Source organism: Phyllobates terribilis, unplaced genomic scaffold, assembly GCF_046119375.1.
Source record: "Phyllobates terribilis strain yellow unplaced genomic scaffold, ASM4611937v1 Scaffold_11__3_contigs__length_659146591, whole genome shotgun sequence".
NCBI lineage: Eukaryota > Metazoa > Chordata > Amphibia > Anura > Dendrobatidae > Phyllobates > Phyllobates terribilis.
In genome coordinates this window covers 575090791-575106452 of record NW_027362771.1, presented here as the reverse complement: position 1 = coordinate 575106452, position 15662 = coordinate 575090791, and the positions used below count along the sequence as shown (strand labels likewise).

Genomic DNA, 15662 nt, shown 5'->3' with positions numbered 1-15662 from the left:
ATTTTGCGGAATTGTGGCGTTTTCGCCGCCATTGACTTTCATTGGACCGCAAGACATCTGCATCACTGCATCTGTACATGCGGATTCCATGTGGTTCAATGTGCGGATGGTACCCGGGTTTGGAGAAGAGGAGACTCTCATCCAGACCCAGGTACCATAGTATCTGTAAAAAATATAATAAAATAAAAAATATACATTATACTTACCTTCTGATGACGGCCGGAGTCCTTGTCCTGGCATGCCGGCAGCTCACGGTAGACTAAAAGGACCTGCAGTGACGTCATGGCAGGACAAGGACTCCGGGGGTCATCAGTATGTAAGTATATATTTATTTTTACCATTCTTTTACGGTCACACTATATAAATCTACGCCGGCTGCATGGATTTATATAGTGTGACCAAGTTGTCAAGCACTTTCCAAGTGATGCTAAAATCGCTTGGAAATCAGGAAAAAATAAAAAGATTCATCCAGTCTATTCAGCGCTCCCAAACGACAGGCACCAGGTAGAAGTATTATAGATCTTCAGAAATTTACTTAGGATAAAAATCATCATAAAACGATACATAGAACAACGCGTTTCGGCTATATATTTATACAAAATAGCCTTCCTCATGTGAGATATGGCAATATATATGTGTAGAACAGGCAAGAAAGCCTGTAAAAGAACTTCAACATGACGTTTCAAGGATGGAGCGAGACTGCCATCTACTGGCCAGATACAGTCAAGCGGAACCAAAATATGCAAGGGAAGTTGCAGGGAGAGCAGGTTCAGATGCTGGACCCGATCAGGTGACTTCCAGGAAGGAGTTCCGGGAGATAAGAGGCCAGCGCGCCAAACCAGAGGGTTCTTTGGCGCCAAGCAGCAGAAAGGAGCAGACGTGCTCCCTGCGTCCTGAGAAACCCCGCGTGACAGGCCAAATCCAGAGGCCTGAGAGGTGCTCCAGCCGGGCACCGGTAAAAGAGCTCTGGATCCCTCACAGTTGTGACCCGAGTGCTGCGCCTGCTGAGGAGACTAGGAACCTGATCGCGGTGCTGAGTGAGTTCGCGGAACCCGACGTCACCCGCCGACAGACGAGGCCTGGACCCCCCTATCCAAGGCTCGAGAGACTGCCTCCAATGGCCAAACAGAGAGGAGTTGAGAGACGGTTGCCCCAGGAAAGTCACGCCAGCGGAGACAGAGTAGCTGCATACGTGAGCAGGGCCGTCACTTCCACTGTTCACCCACGGTACTGGGGACAATTGGATTTAGGTACTCAGGTTGGGAGAGGAACGGTTGGGGCTAAAGTAGCACAACATGATTTAATTGAATTTATCCGGAAGAGACTCACGGCCAAGCGGGAATAACCGGTGACCCCCGCTAGAGCCAAATGCACAGTTAAAGAACTTGCGTGGTGTCTCCCATGATTGAGGGCATCACCTTACTTTGAGAGACTGCGCCTTACTTTGAGAGACTGCGCCTTACTTTGAGAGACTGTGCCTTACTTTGAGAAATTTCGTATTTTTCTGATATTTCAAACCACTGTTCATTACCCTTGTTGCTAATCCCTTGTTTCAGTATACCTGTTGTATAAAACTGTTTACAATCATCTCTGACTGTTCTCGCCTTGGGTCTCTGTGCGTTGCATTCCGGCACCTGCTTTACATATGTATAAATCTATAGCTGAAACGCGTTGTTCTATGTATCGTTTTGTGATGATTTTTATCCTAAGTAAATTTCTGAAGATCTATAATACTTCTACCTGGTGCCTGTCGTTTCGGAGCGCTGAATAGACTGGATGAATCTTTTTATTTCTTCCTGATCTTCATTCCACGGTCTCCTGGCTGAGAGATCCGTTGTCTCCAGACTATAGCTGCACATCAAGGAGACAAGGCATCTCAGTCAGACCTAATAGGTCGATACGCTATACCACAAGCTACATCAAAGGTGAGCAAATCAGCTTCTAAAAAAGAATATATAAAAAAAAGAGTTGTACTAAATTATCTGCACTTAGACCTGCGCCCGTGTTTTTTGTCTTTCCCCCTCTCCTAGACCCTATAGCCTTGGGGTCATAAACCTCTGACCAAAATCACCTGGAAAGCGCATGACAACCCGCATGCGGAAATGCATGTGAAGAACGCTCCACATCCGCATGTCCCTGGCAGGAAAAACACATGTACAATCCACATGTATAATCCGCATGCACAATCCGCCTGCACAATCCACATGTACAATCCACATGTACAATCCGCATGTACAATCCGCATGTACAATCCGCATGTACAATCCGCATGTACAATCCGCCTGTACAATCCGCATGTACAATCCGCATGTACAATCCGCCTGTACAATCCGCCTGTACAATCCGCCTGTACCATCCGCCTGTACAATCCGCATGTACAATCCACATGCGTTTTTTCTGCCAGGGAGATGCAGAAACGCTCAGGAAAAATCCGGAGCATTCTGCATCATGGGCACATAGCCTTAGGTGGCATTCAGTCACTATCTGGTGTTATGTGGTGATGGTATGGCGGTATTCAGTCACTATTTGGTGTTATTATGTGTTGATGGTATGGCGGAATTCAGTCACTATTTAGTGTTATTATGTGGTGATGATATGGCAGTATTCAGTCACTATTTAGTGTTATTATGTGGTGATGGTATGGCGGTATTCAGTCACTATTTAGTGTTATTATGTGGTGATGGTATGGCGGTATTCAGTCACTTTGTGGTGTTATTATGTGGTGATGGTATGGCGGTATTCAGTCACTATTTAGTGTTATGTGGTGATGGTATGGCGGTATTCAGCCACTATCTGGTGTTATTATGTGGTGATGGTATGGCGGTATTCAGTCACTATCTGGTGTTACTATGTGGTGATGATATGGCGGTATTCAGTTATTGAAGAGCAGTCAGATGGAGGATGAACCCCCTCCCCTCCCCCAGCCTGGGGGGCTTTTCTTTCTTCCATTACAGATTTAGGGGAGGGGTGTTATTAGCATATCCACTCCCAGAATCCTTTGCTCCCACAGCCCCCTAATGACTTTGTCTCTCCTCAGTGTAGACAGAGCCCCAGATCCGGAGGCCGCAGCTCCTCACAGATGGCCTCCAGCTTTGCGCAGTGGCAGTATCATAGCCCATGAGGTTTATCTGAGGCGTGATTATTGCTAGTTGAAAACTTTTCCCAATACCCCGCCATGAGGGCTCGTAATACAGTCAGCATGGCAATTTTTGACAGTCTCCCAGGAGACTGAATAATGGTGTTAGTATTAAGCACTTCTTTTATTGGAGATAATTACGTGTATACAGTTGTATTGGAGCCGTATGTTACATGTGTCGGGCTGAGAATTATAAGTAACATTTCACTTCCCTGAGGACAAGAGAATCAGCAAAGAAACGTGCGGGATCAATTACAGGATTACTATCTAGTCAGCTGCTTCCCCGGAGATTTCTCCATATAGTCATGTTATATATTTTTGTGTTATCATGTAGTCATGGTATGGCTAGAGTGTCAGCACCCTTGAAATTGTTCCAGAAGCTGCAGTATTTCTCAGAACATTATAATTCCCCGTGTTTTGTTCTACACGTGTTTGTTTCCTTTGTGAGTGTTGGAACAACACAAAAAAAACAGAGAAGAAAAGGCAAATTGGACATAATTTTACACAAAACCCCAATAATGGGTCGGACAAAATTGTTGGCACCCTCAACTTAATATTTGGTTTCACCCTTTGGAATAAATATCAGCAATCAGTCGTGTCAGGAAAACTTGCCGGCCGGTGAGTGCAGCTCTCTGGCGCCCCCATGCCTCTCAGGTCAGTCAAGGTACTGCACCTAGAGTAAGTAGTGCCAGGAAGCTGCCACCAGCGGGGGAAGACACTGGGGTGTGTTGTCCCTTGCACGTCACCAATCCGTGATGCCACAATACAGGCACAACTCTCTGGCGCCCCCTCGCCTCTCAGGTCAGTCAAGGTACTGCACCTAGAGCGAGTGGTCGCCGGAGAGGCCGTCCTGTAGCCCACTGGGTATTTGAGGCCCTCTGCAGTGAGGGCGGTATATATATATTTCCCTGGCTGCGCCAGTAATATATATCCACACCTCCGACCGTCACTGCCAGCCTTCCTCAAATCCCCCAGATGGTATGCTGCCACCAGTTCTGGTTTGATACAGCCCGGTATTAATGGACTTGTATCGGTTCAGGAACCAACCCGGTAGCGTTTATGGCTTCGGGGAGGAGAACGATTACAGAACAAAAGAAACAGAACTATTAAATTTTATATTTAATCCAAAAGGGAGGCAGTGTTTAGGAAAAATATATACAAGGATGTTACAAAGGGGACATTAAAATACATAAACAGTTACATAAAATAAACAGGGTAAAGAGTGAAAATTACTTACACTACACGATCGCGGAGACGATTCAATATAGTGGGAGGGGGGGTTCTCCAGATTGCTGTTATTGAACAGGACCCTTTGCGTATAATTCGTATTCCCCCCAGCAATGAGTACTTCTGTCTTGCCCATAGATTACTTTATACCTAAGGAGAGATCTGGCCACACGCCCCTTGCGGTGACATCATGTGGGCCGGTCTTCAGCCTGTAGATTTTTATTAGAAATGCTGACTTTTGCGATAACTCATCACTCGTTAATCGCAGAAGCTCGCAAACTACGCCATATTTTCCCTCATGATTTTATCTTTCTTTTGATATTACACATCACATCGCTGCAGTCTGCTATTCCGGGGTTCTTGCACTACGGCCCCCCGATGTTGGTTACGGCCGTGGAAAAATACCTGCATATTCCAGGGCTGATTTGCTTACTCCACATATGGGTCCCGTTATTGTCGGACCTATAGAACTCATATTATTTCATATCTAATATCGGAGTCATCATGTCTGCAAATTCCCCTTTGAAGCTGGGGAACTGGTCTTCAACAGTTACATGTAAATTAGCGCAAGCCCGCATAGTAATTACCCCCTGCTCTCTCAGAGACAAGAGGCTTGGTTCCCTAACGAAGTTTTCACACTTCTTCCCTGGCCGTGTGTGAATAACTATTTATCAGCCCTGCGTTAATTCGGGCTTTGTGCTGGCAGAAGGAAAATGGGACAGCTCGGTGCTGACAAGTGGTGATAATTTGCATTAGACACTGTATGATTGTCATCTCTGGACAAACACTACAGCAGAGGGCATGGGAGAAGGGCTAATATTCTGTTAAGCTGTCACTGATATCAATATTTTATAATATTCCTGACAAGTCGGTTCCTATAACCATCAGCTTCTTACACCTCTCACCTGGAATCTTGGACTCTTCTTTTGCAAATTGCTCCAGGTCTCTCATATGTGAAGGCGTCTTCTCCCAACAGCAATTGTAAGATCATTCCACAGGTGAGCAATGGGATCTAGATCCGGACTCATTACTGACCACTTCAGAACTCTCCAACGCTTTGTTTCCATCCATTTCTGGGGGCTTCTTGAAGTATGTTTGGGATCATTGTCCTGCTGGAAGACCCATGACCTAGGATGCAATCCCGGCTTTCTGACACCGGGCAATACATTGTGACCCAAAATCCTCAGATTCCATAATACCTTGCACACAATAAATCACCCAGTTCCAGAGGCAGCAAAACAACCCCAAAACATCTTTGAACCTCCACCATATTTGACTCTAAGTACTGTGTTGATTTCTTTGTACGTCTCATTCTGTTTTTGGTAAACAGTAGAATTATGTGCTTTACCAAAAAGCTCTATCTTGGTATCATCCATAAAATGCTTTCCCAGAAGGATTTTGTCTTACTCGCGTACTATTTGGTCTAGCTTTTTTATGTCTCTAGGTCAGCAGGGGAGTCCTCCTGGATCTCCCACCATAGCGGTTCATTTCATTCAAATGTCGGTGGATAGCTCGCGCTGACACTGATACACCCTCAGCTTGCAGGACAGCTTGAATTTCTTTGGAACCTGACTGGGGCTCCTTTTGCCAGGACTATCCTGCGTTGCAACCTTTCAACAATTTTTCTCTGCCGTACACGTCCAGGGAGATTAGCTACAGTGCTATGGGTTGTAAACTTCTTGATTATGTTGTGCACCGTGGACAAAGGAACATCAAGATCTCTGAAGATGGACTTGTAACCGTGAAATTGTTGATATTTTTCAACAATTTTGATCCTCAAGTCCTCAGACAGTTCTCGTCTCCTTTTTTCTGTTCTCCATGCTTAGTATGGCACACACAGATACACAATGTAAAGATTGAGTCAACGTCGTCTCTTTTTTTTTTTAATCTGGTTTCAGCTGTGATTTTCATATTGTCCACGCCTTTAACTTGCCACAAGTGACTTTGTCCAGTCCCTGATATCATCCTCTCCCACCGCCCAAGTCATTATAAGTCCCTGATGATGTCCTCTCCCCAATTCAAATGTTATGTCTTATGAGATCATCTCTGCATTGCTGGACATGTCTGGAATACAGAAGTGAATTTTTTTTTCAGCACGTGGAAACCAATGGACAGTATGAATAGTTGGAAGTGGTGATAGTGTGTAACCCGAAAAGAGGAGCAGATGGCCGATAATTCAGAAGAAAGTCATTGTGTCAGAATGTGTGCACAGGTGGTGATACTGTGTAACTGGAAAGAAAAGCAGAAAGCAGATAGTTGTAGGAGAAAGTGTGTGTGTGATAATATGTAACCAGAAAGGAGGAGCAGACGGCCGACAGCTGCAGCAGAAAATCATTGTGTCAGTGATCATGTACAGAAGCCCGGATAGCTCAGTCGGTAGAGCATCAGACTTTTAATCTGAGGGTCCAGGGTTCAAGTCCCTGTTTGGGCAGAAGCCTTTAACAAAGAGGAAAACAATAAATGTCATTTCATAAGGATATAAGAGACCTAGAGAAGGACAAATGATGGAGACTACTCAGGAAAATATCAATGTTAGCAGAATTCTTTTGATTTTGGACAGTCTTAAGTGGTGACCATGTTCTCCTTAGCTGCTCTCTTGGCGCCAATAACAGGCAATCACTGGTAATGTAATGTACTAGAACATAAGTGAGGGCTCGTTACATATTCCACGTAGTAGAAACATGTGGACAGTCTGTATAGAGGGACTATATGGCGGTATCCAGTCCCTATTTGGTGTTATTATGTGGTCTTGGTATGGAAGTAATCAGTCACTATTTGACAATATATTGTCACGGGATGGCGGTTTTAGGTGAGTATTGGTTTAATTATGTGTTCCTGGTATAAACGTAATCAAAATTAAAAGCAAAGCCACAGTAAGAGGAATTAGAATCCCCCTCCACCAATTTAATTTTGGGGGGAATTTACAATTATGTGTTTATAGTATGGTGGTTTTCAGTCACTATTTTTAGTTCTTACCACTATAAGTCCCTGCCTATCCCCCAAATCATTATAAGCCTCTGATAGCAGCCTCTCCCACCCACAATTGATTACAGCTCCCTGTATAGTGTCCTCTTCCACCCCTAGTTCATAATATATCCCTGATAGTGTCCACTCCCAGACCCCAATCCGTTATAAGTCCCTTTGGGTATCCTCCCCAATGTCAATTCATTATAAGTCCCTAATAGTGTGCTCCCCTGTCCCACAATTCATTATAAGTCCCTGTATAGCATCTTCTCTAACCAACTAATTCATTAAAAGTCCATGATGACGTCCTCCTCCTTTTTATCCCAATTCAATATAAGTCCCTGATAGCGTCCGTCCTCACTCTCCAGTTTATTATAAGTCCCTGATATCATCCTGTCCCATCCACAAGTCATTACAAGTCCCTGATGACGTCCTCTCCCCAATTCAATCGTTGCCTCTTATGGGATCATCTCTGCATTGCTGGACAGGTCTGGAATACAGAAGAGACGGTTCCCTTCCAGGACGTAGAAACCAATGGACAGAACGTATAGTGGTGAGTGGTGATAATCTGTAACCAGAAAGGAGGAGCAGACGGCCGATAATACAGGAGAAAGTCATTGTGTCAGTGATCATGTACAGAACCCGGATAGCTCAGTCGGTAGAGCATCAGACTTTTAATGTGAGGGTCCAGGGTTCAAGTCCCTGTTCAGTCAGAAGCTTTTAACAAAGAGGTTATTTCATAAGGATATAAGAGACCTAGAGAAGGACTAATGATGGAGACAATTGGACAGTTTTGGGTGGTGACCATGTTCTCCTTAGCTGCTCTCTTGTCGCCAACAACAGGCAATCACTGGTAATGTAATGTACTAGAACATAAGTGAGGGCTCCTTACATATTCCACGTAGTAGGAACTTGTGGACAGTCTGTATAGAGGGACTATATGGCGGTATTCAGTCCCTATTTGGTGTTATTATATGGTCTTGGTATGGAAGTAATCAGTCACTATTTGACAATATAATGTGGTCACGGGATGGCGGTTTTAGGTGAGTATTGGTTTAATCATGTGTTCCTGGTATAACCGTAATCAAAATTAAAAGCAAAGCCACAGTAAGAGGAATTAGAATCAATTCATTTTGGGGGGAATTTACAATTATGTGTTTATAGTATGGTGGTTTTCAGTCACTATTTTTAGTTCTTATCACTATAAGTCCCTCCCCATCCCCCAAATCATTATAAGCCTCTGATAGCAGCCTCTCCCACCCACAATTGATTACAGCTCCCTGTATAGTGTCCTCTTCCACCCCTAGTTCATAATATATCCCTGATAGTGTCCACTCCCAGACCCCAATCCGTTATAAGTCCGTTTGGGTATCCTCCCCAATGTCAATTCATTATAAGTCCCTGTATAGCATCTTCTCTAACCAACTAATTCATTAAAAGTCCATGGTGACGTCCTCCTCCTTTTTCTCCCAATTCAATATAAGTCCCTGATAGTGACGCGCCCCCTGGGCCGTGTGGGGAACCCAGAACTGGGCCTTTTAGTGGATGCTGGGGGTTGTAGTCACCGTGGCGGTGACCCAGTCCCGTGGCTCAGGGTGGTCAAACCAGTGGCAGTGTATTAATGTGTTTTTTATGATTATTAAATGTCCGACTACGCCACCTGTGGATTGCGGTTAGGAGGAACCGCCGCTGCTGGGCAGGCCGCTGAGGCTGATGAGGTGTGCAGCTAGATGGTGTGACTCCCCACAGGAAGAGTATTGCCTCAGGGCAGCGTGAGTGGATGATGAGAGTTGTGGTGCAAGGGCGCAGCAGAAACTACTCAGAGTCTTTGCAGTGCAGTCCAGGGTCTTTACTCATAGTTATTAATCCAGATTATTATGGCCGGTCATAATCTCCCGCGTCGTACTGTGTTCGCCAAGTGAGGGGCTCGGCCGACTCCCAGATATCTTTGGAGTACTTATCAGGACCCCCTTCATGTGTCCTTTCTCTGGCTCTTCGTGCTTCACACCTTACACCGCTTCTGTCCAGCTGCCTCGGGTCTTGGCGGGCGACGTGTGTTCCGTCCCCTGGACCCTATGTGGTCCCTTCCTAGCGTGGACTGTGAGGGGCTGTGACACATGCAATGCCACAGCCTCCGGTGACTAGCTGAGTGTGGTTTCTGCCTCCACTAGTTAAGGGAACCGGTTCCCTGTCTTGGCCTGACCCCCCTACCTCCAGGTAGCGGCGGGCGTACGGCCGGCTTGCTGCATGGCCCGTACCCCTGGGATCCCTCCTTCTCCTGGAGCCTTTCCTGCTCCCTCTCCTCTCTGCTCTTTCTCTTCTCAGTCTTGGGCCTCTCAGGCTAGGCTCGCCTCCTGGAGCAGAGCTCCACAGAGCCCTTCTCTGTCAGTGCTCCCCTCTGACTGAACACACTTCCTAAGATGGCTCCCCTCTTTATACTCCTACTCAGTGCACCCAGGATCTGCACTCTCCACCCACACACCACAGGGTTCCCCCTTTCCTAGGTGACCCCTTCCCACTCCTGCCAGGGATCAGGGACAATTGTGCTCTCCCGTCGGAGCATTGTCGCCCTGTCCCCCGGAAATTTGGTGTAATGCATGCAGGTGTCAGGGTCCTGAGCCATACTCCATCCTTACCTGAGAGTGAGATATCGCACATCTGGGTGAGATGCAATACCTCTGTAGCGACCGAACCCTCTGGGTGCTACACTAGCGTCCGTCCTCACTCTCCAGTTTATTATAAGTCTCTAATATCATCCTCCCCTACCCCCAAGTCATTACAAGTCCCTGATAGCGTCCGACCTCACTCTCCAGTTTATTATAAGTCCCTGATATCATCCTGTCCCATCCACAAGTCATTACAAGTCCCTGATGACGTCCTCTCCCCAATTCAATCGTTAAGTCTTATGGGATCATCTCTGCATTGCTGGACAGGTCTGGAATACAGAAGAGACGGTTCCCTTCCAGGACGTAGAAACCAATGGACAGAACGTATAGTGGTGAGTGGTGATAGTCTGTAACAAGAAAGGAGGAGCAGACGGCCGATAATACAGGAGAAAGTCATTGTGTCAATGATCACGTACAGAAGCCCGGATAGCTCAGTCGCTAGAGCATCAGACTTTTAATTTGAGGGTCCAGGGTTCAAGTCCCTGTTCAGGCGGAAGCTTTTAATAAAGATGAAACCAATAAACGCTATTTCTAAAGGATATAATAGACCTAGGGAAGAACAAATGATGGCGACTGTTCAAGAAAATATCACGGTTACTGTAATATCTTTGATTCCAGTTAGTTTTGTTCTCCTTAGCTGCACTTTTGGCGCCAACAACAGGCGATCACTGGTAATGTAATATAGGAACTTGTGAACAGTCTGTATAGAGGGCACTATTTGGCGGTATTCAGTCACTATTTAGTATTATAATGTGGTGATGGTATGGCGGTATTTAATCACTATTTTCTGTTATTATGTGCTGATGGTTTGACGGTTATAAGTCACTATTTGTTATTATATGGTCACAGCATGACAGTATTGCTTCTCTTCTTGCGCCATCATCAGGAAGTTCCTGGTAATGCAATCCTGTAATACATAAGTGAATGTTCCCCCAGGACGCAGGAGCAGACAGTCTGTATAGCAGGAGGTGGTGACACTATGATCAGATGGAGGATGAACCCTCTCCCCTCCCCCAGCCTGGGAGGCTTTTCTTTCTTCCATTACAGTCTTAGGGGAGGGGTGTTATTAGCATATCCACTCCCAGAATCCTTTGCTCCCACAGCCCCCTAATGACTTTGTCTCTCCTCAGTGTAGACAGAGCCCCAGATCCGGAGGCCGCAGCTCCTCACAGATGGCCTCCAGCTTTGCGCAGTGGCAGTATCATAGCCCATGAGGTTTATCCGAGGCGTGATTATTGCTAGTTGAAAACTTTTCCCAATACCCCGCCATGATGGCTCGTAATACAGTCAGCATGGCAATTTTTGACTGTCTCCCAGGAGACTGAATAGGTGGTTGAGATAGATCTGAATCGGCCATGTGCTGTAGGATCAATATTCTAGAAATTATAACATTTCAGGTATATTTCTATGCCAATGAGAACTTGTTCCATGCAGGAAGAATTATATATATATATATATCTGTGTGTATAAAGATCAAACACCCACTTTTCCAAAAATAAATAAAAAATTAACATATTTGGTATCGCTTGGTACATATATAAAATACTATTTATTATATACGGCGTGCACCAAAACAGAAGAAAGTGTAAATGGCAAATTCTCTGGGATTTTTTTGGTCACCTCCCAAAATATGATGGAATAATAAGAGATAAAAAAGTCATATAGACCCCAAAATAGTACTGATAGTATATGTGTATATATATATATACATATCAGAAAATGTAAAACAATACATGAAAAAATTCTATATATACTGTACATATGTGTTTATATATATATATATATATATATTTATATTTATTTATATGAATATATAATTAGAAAAATACAGGTGCAGCACTAGCAAAGTTATTACAAAAACAGTTGGGTGCTAAATACGCCTTACAGGCAAAACCAAACCTCAAGACGTCCAGCAAAGACAAAGGCAGCGCTCCATAGTCCAATATAGGGGGATTTATTGACCCATCACGTCAGGGCAACGTTTCGTTCAAAATGTGAAACTTTTTCCAGCTTGAAAAAGTTCACCCTATATTGAACAATGGAGTGCTGCTGCCTTTGTCTTTTTTGGATATATATGTATATATAAATATATTTTTATTTCTTCTTTAAATATTATAAATATTAGATATGAACATTTTTTGAAAAATCTAAAAAATGTTAAAGATTATATATATATATGCACATAATTTTTATTTTTTCTTTAAATATTATAATATATATTTAAATATATGTATATAAAATGATATATATATAATATGTATTTAAATATAGATATGATATGCATATCTATTTTTTTCTTCTTAAACTGAGAAAATACGATTTATTTAAATATATTTATTCAATATATACCGTATATTCCGGCGTATAAGACGACTTTTGAAGACTGAAAAATCTTCTGTCTAGTCTGGGGTCGTCTTATACGCCGGTAATGTTTTTGAACTTTCAGAAATTGACATGCGGGGATACTCTGGGGGTGTTAATAAGCTGCCGTGGCCGTATCTCTGCCATGTGGGAGTTAATATAAGGTGGAGGGAGTTAAAATACGGCGGCGGTAGGTCCAGACAGTCAGCGCTTCTGTGCTGAAACTGACACAGCGCAGCGTATTCCCAGCAGCGGAGACAGACAGAACCTAGCGAACTTTTCTGACACATCGCAGTGTCTTCCCAGCTCCGGACACAGCGCAGGGCTTCTGTGCCGACAGCTTTCACTTGTCACAGAAGCGCTGCGCTGTGTCCGGAGCTGGGAAGTTTTAAACAATCACACAGCCCCATACTGCTTCCCCGCAGCCTCCCACCCCGATCCTCCGCTCCCCTCGCCACCTCCCATCCCGATCGTAAGTTAGGACCGGGCGGGGAGCGCAGCACCAAGGAGCGGGGAGCGAAGGACCCGGGCGGGGAAGCCGGCAGTGAAAAGACTTCACCGCCGGCTTTCCCGTTCTGTGCTGCGCTTTCCCGCCGGTTATTTCAAATGAACAGCTGAGGTATCAGGTGATGCCGATCAGCTGTTCATTTGAAGTCGCCGCGGTGCCCTCAGAGGGTTCATGTGAGTTCATGCTTCACTGCATTGCATGAACTCACATGAACTTTCCCACGGTCTCACAGGTCAGCCTCACCTCCCAGACCCGTCATGATTGGTGTGTGCGGGTGTCTGTGCGTGTGTCTGCGAGTGTGTGTGGGGTGTCTGTGCGATGTCTGCGGGTGTGTGCGGTGTCTGTGAGATGTCTGCGAGTGTGTGCGGGTGTGCGCGGTGTCTGTGCGATGTCTGGGGGTGTGTGCGGTGTCTGTGCGATGTGTGCGGTGTCTGTGCGATGTCTGCGGGTGTGCGCGGTGTCTGTGCGATGTGTGCGGGTGTGTGCGTGCAGGCAGACATAGGCCGATGTGACACTACTACTCCCATCGGCCTATGTCTGTCCCCCGTCCATTCCTGCCAGCAGGATCAGCTCGATGGGAGCAGTTGTTCCCATCAGCCTGATCCTGCTATATAAATTGCCCTACTGTGTCCCCAATAAATGTTAAATACATGTCATTGGTGGCCAGTGGTTACCTACAATAAATTAGTTCATACATTACCTGTCCCCGCCGATCGCCACCTAAAATAAAGTAAAAAATAAAAAACTACACCTATACTCACCTAGACACCTAATTCCCCGAAGCCATCGATCTCCTGTAATAAAATATAAAATAATAAACCACAACCTTATCCTTACCCCTCCGTAGTAGTTCACGAGTGTCCCACGATGATCTCCAGTTTAGAGCAGCCACATAGAATGTGACCGCTCTGAACCGCCGCCGCTAGAATGACGGGGCCGTAAAGCAGCCCCGTCATTGCATAAGCGGGTTCGCCGGAGTTCAGGCAGCGCTGCTCCAGTTAGCTGCTTTACGGCCCTGCTGTATCGTGAGAAATTCCCACGGTACAGCAGTGCCGTAAAGGAGGTCTCCGGAGCTGCGCTGACTGAATGCACTCCGGTGACCTCAGTCAGTGGCTCCCGCTGCCGGGAGCGGACGTGTTCCCGGCAGCGTGAGCTTACAGCAGCCATGCACAGCTGTCACCATCTCCAGATGTGACAGCTGTGCATGGGAGATCAGCGCAGGAACGTGGACAGGTAACTATTTTTTTTTTAGTAAACTAAGAATTAAATAAAATGGTGTGGTTTATTTCAAATAAATTATTTTTTTCTTGGTGTAGTGTGTGTTTTTCCTTTTTAACACTTTGTAGGTTAGCAATGGGGGTGTCTTATAGACGCCCATCATTACTAACCTGGGCTTCATGGCAGCTGGCGCTGACATGAACCCCAGCCCTATTACCCCCTGCCACCGCTACAGGGCAGTGGGAAGAGCGAGGCTAAGTGCCAGAATTGGCGCATCCTATGGATGCGCCATTTCTGGGGCGGCTGACGGCTGGTGTTTCTAGCCTGGGAGGGGGCCAATATTCATGGCACCCTTCCTGGGCTATTAATATCAGCCCCCAGCTGTCTGCCTAGCCTTTGCTAGCTATTAAAATAGGGGGGACCCCACGTCATTTTTTTTGGGGGGGTCCCCCATTTTAATAGCTAGTAAAGGCTAGGTATTCATCTGGGGGCTGATATTAGTAGACTGGGAAGCTCCGTGGGTATTACCCCCTTCCCAGGCTTCAAACATCTGCCCCAGCCATCTGCTTAACCTCCGCTAGAGACTAAAATTAAGGGGAACCCCACGCCAATTTTTTTTAAAATAAATCCTTTATTTTAACACTAAATGACAAGTACAGTAATCAACACTGTCACTGTACTTCATATATATGTGACTGACATGTTTCTATCTATCTAATCTATGTATGATTCTCTATTCCTTCTATTCTAAATTGTCGGGTACAGATGCTGAATTGCCGGCCGGCTTTTTTAAAGAGACGGTGCATGAAAACACTATTATTTTTTTAAATAAATCCTTTACACTAAATGACAAGTACAGTAAGCAACACTGTCACTGTACTTCATATATATGTGACTGACATATTTCTATCTATCTAATCTATGTGTGAAGCTCTATTCTTTCTGTTGTAAATTGTCGGGTACCGGTGTATGCCGCTAATGAAAATGGATGATAGTAATGTTGTTGTTGTATGCCTTATGTTTATGAGTGACAGTTTTCCTGCTATATACCTGCATGTCATAAGAATTTAAATTAAAAAAGGACCATGTTAAATTCAAATCTGTTTTTTTTTTCATTTTTACCGGTGTTTGGTATGCGTTGGAAAAGGGGTAGTCCTATACGGTGAATATATCCTAAACTCTATATTTTAACAGGAAAGTAGGGGGGGTCGTCTTATACGCCGGAATATTAAATGTCTTTGATTTTTTTTCAGTCCCTTCGGGGTTTAACCCTGCGATTGCCTGATATAAGAGACCCGCAGCCGCTCCGTACATCATGGATCGCACCCAGACTGTGGACCGCAGATTTGTGAAACCGGTCTTAGATAAACCTTTCCTCTGGACGGAGCTCCGCCGTTATGGACGGGTCGTGTCTGGAATTACTGCTCAGCTTTATTTTAGTAAATGGAGCTCAGTTGCAATACCACACACAACCTGTGAACCGGAGCGGTGCTGTTTTTGGAAGAAAGCAGCCATGATTTCTAATACAGTACATGTTTGTAAAGCACTTTGGTTTTTTTTGGACAATGAATAGTATTTATTA

The 15662-nt window shown here is 45.1% G+C and overlaps 4 non-coding genes across 4 annotated transcripts; all 4 read left to right on the top strand.

Moving 5' to 3' along the window:
- The first annotated feature begins 3088 nt into the window (after positions 1 to 3088).
- Positions 3089 to 3228, top strand: LOC141168160 (U4 spliceosomal RNA). Its single transcript, XR_012251910.1, has one exon. It is a non-coding gene; the product is annotated as a U4 spliceosomal RNA (small nuclear RNA).
- Positions 3229 to 6721: 3493 nt separating this feature from the next.
- TRNAK-UUU (transfer RNA lysine (anticodon UUU)) lies at positions 6722 to 6794 on the top strand. Its single transcript has one exon. It is a non-coding gene; the product is annotated as a tRNA-Lys (tRNA).
- A 3619-nt stretch (positions 6795 to 10413) lies between these two features.
- TRNAK-UUU (transfer RNA lysine (anticodon UUU)) lies at positions 10414 to 10486 on the top strand. Its single transcript has one exon. It is a non-coding gene; the product is annotated as a tRNA-Lys (tRNA).
- A 688-nt stretch (positions 10487 to 11174) lies between these two features.
- Positions 11175 to 11314, top strand: LOC141168511 (U4 spliceosomal RNA). The gene has a single exon (XR_012252245.1). It is a non-coding gene; the product is annotated as a U4 spliceosomal RNA (small nuclear RNA).
- Positions 11315 to 15662: the final 4348 nt, after the last annotated feature.